This window comes from Neoarius graeffei, chromosome 26 (assembly GCF_027579695.1).
Source record: "Neoarius graeffei isolate fNeoGra1 chromosome 26, fNeoGra1.pri, whole genome shotgun sequence".
Lineage (NCBI taxonomy): Eukaryota > Metazoa > Chordata > Actinopteri > Siluriformes > Ariidae > Neoarius > Neoarius graeffei.
The window spans coordinates 50,986,684-50,989,791 of record NC_083594.1 but is presented as its reverse complement, the minus strand read 5'-3'; positions in this window follow the sequence as shown (position 1 = coordinate 50,989,791).

The following is a 3,108-nucleotide window of genomic DNA, read 5'->3' as shown; positions in this document are numbered from 1 at the left end:
GAGCGCTCGGAAAGAAGGAACACAAAGAAGAGAGAAGAGGAAGGTGAAAGACAGGGACCAGGAGCTTCCTCGACAGGTTGACCTTTGTACTTTTCTTTTCCACCAAGTCAATCAGTGCTTGACAGTGCTACTCAATAGCATGTGACATCCAGTGATCACTGATTAAAAACGTGTTGAGAAAATGTCGTTAATGGATATAGTGTGAAATTCAATTTGCACATTCTATTTGAATTTTAGTAGCCTTAAACTCCAAGAAGAAGAAATTTCTTTCCACAAAGCTTTCTGTCGCAATATGAAGATTTTTATTTGATCTCCAGCACAGAGATGGCTGTCTTCTTGATATTCGTCATTAACCGTTTCCTCCTTGTTCAAAGCGACCCAGTAATTTCCAAATTAATTCCCAACAAATTTGTCTCGAAGAAAGTGGCACGGGGGAAAAAAAAGTCACCAAGTCGGTCAAAGAAACATCCAAATGGTTGATCGAGCAATAATAAGATCGAAAGCAAAAAATCCCATCAAAATAAACTTCTCCATGACAACTGAATCTCTTCAAGGAAAGTCACCACTAATAGAACAATATTATATGCAGATATTATTTCTGCCAACTCCAAATCATCAGTCATTCCAGGAACGTTTTTAAAACAACATGCAGCACTTTTTTAGATATCGTGCTTCCAGAAAAATCACTGCGCCAGTGTCACTTGTCGAAACCATGAATCACACCTGTTAGTTATTTAATCCAGGGTTTTTTTCTTTCAGTTCAAGTAAGTTTCCTTTGTCTTGGTGTGAGTCAAATAATCAAGCCCTTCATTCAAGCTAGTGTGACTTAAAGTGCCATTCCACCATTGGATGTATTCTTTGGCATAAAATACAGTATATTTTATGACAACATGACTCGACAGAGAAATCTTTTAGCTTCATCTCATCTCATCTCATCTCATTATCTCTAGCCGCTTTATCCTGTTCTACAGGGTCGCAGGCAAGCTGGAGCCTATCCCAGCTGACTACGGGCGAAAGGCGGGGTACACCCTGGACAAGTCGCCAGGTCATCACAGGGCTGACACATAGACACAGACAACCATTCACACTCACATTCACACCTACGCTCAATTTAGAGTCACCAGTTAACCTAACCTGCATGTCTTTGGACTGTGGGGGAAACCGGAGCACCCGGAGGAAACCCACGCGGACACGGGGAGAACATGCAAACTCCGCACAGAAAGGCCCTCGCCGGCCACGGGGCTCGAACCCAGGACCTTCTTGCTGTGAGGCGACAGCGCTAACCACTACACCACCGTGCCGCCCTCTTTTAGCTTCAAAATGATATATCAAACATAATTTTTTGACAACGACAAGTATATTAATTTTGCGACCAAAGTCACCTACCCTTTTAATTTCTGCGCGGTAGTGAAACGTGATGTCATCGGCAGGTTCCCCTTCTTGTGTACCACGTGTCGGTCTATTTTTAGACCAGGAAACGCCCAAAGTGAGAGAGTCATTTCTCCTCGTATATGGGGGCCAAAAAAATTGCGAAAAATGTTAATCTTTCAGTTAGCTAGATTTATTGGTATTATTTTGATCGCGTTCTATCCGCCATTGCTGATAATATGTGCCATGTCACACATCACGTGGTACACAAGAAGGGGAACCTGCCGATGACATCACGCGCGGAAATTAAAAGGGTAGGTGACTTTGGTCGCAAAATTAATATACTTGTCGTTGTCAAAAAATTATGTTTGATATATCATTTTGAAGCTAAAAGATTTCTCTACCTAGTGATACCATTTATATATGTTGTCAAAATATATTGTATTTTATGCCAAAGAATACATCCAATGGTGGAATGGCACTTTAAGTCTCACATTAATTCAGCTATTTTTCTTACACTGGTATCCCAAAAAAAAACCCACGATGAGATTTGAACCGGGAACCTGAATGAAAGGAAGTGAAAGCGGTCTGACAATCGCCCGTTTGTGTTTATCTGTTTCAAAAGAATTAAACAAGCAATCCAGTCTTCATAAACAGACGTCTCTGTGTGACTGGAAAGTAAAAGAAGCCCTCCAGGAAAGCGTGTTTGGCTGAAGGTCGACAGAGTCAGCGGGCTGGGGATGGAGTTAACGCTGTACCTGAACACACTCCGAATGAGACCAAGTGCTGGTCAGCTGAAGGTGCTGGTCTTCTTATCTTAATGCTGTAGATTATGATATAAAGTAGATTGCAATTACTACTGTAACAGGACATTACAATGTAGTTCTGACCTTGTCATTTTAATGACAGTATGCATTATTACATGGTAATTACATTTCTATTACCTTGTTATGACTTGTAACACAGGGGGCTTGTAATTACATAGTTATTAGATACTTATTACATTGTTATTATGCAGTTGTTACATGGTAATTACATTGTTATTACATGCAAATCTGGCTGGTGCCACTCAGGGTTGCTTGCCTGCATTGTAACTTATTACATTGTAATAATGGTGTCATGACATTGTAATAACATAGTTATTACATTGTTATAACTTGCTATAGTGCCTTGTATTTGCATAATTACATATTTATTACATTTTTTTATGTCACGATACACTTAAAATAAAAAACGAGAAGCAGGTAATGATTGCATTGACAGGTAATGCAATTGCCCTGCAATTACATTGTCATTACTGTGTTATTACTGCAGTTGCCACTTAAGGTGTTTTATTACATTATAGGGATTTAGCTGACGCTCTTATTGTAAGGAGCATTTCAAGATTCCGTGCCTTGCTCAAAGGCACTTCAGCTATTCGGGCTGGTCCGGGGAATCAAACCAGCAACCAACCTTGAGGCCATGGCTTCACTTTTATTATTACAATTTTATTTGTACTTAATGTTGCAATGTTATTCAGTAAAAAGTTATTCTGACTCATCTTTGTCATGTGTTATCGCTCACTCTGCAACTGACTGCCCCACCCTTGAGCACAAAGGCTCATTGTATGGGTTCATAAGCGTGAAAATATGGTCATAATCCATCTGGCCGTCCTCTCTTATAATATGCCATTTACCACTCCAGCCACGGTGGGACACTAATAAGCTTTAGACAACCTGTTCTCATGAACCCACACAGGAA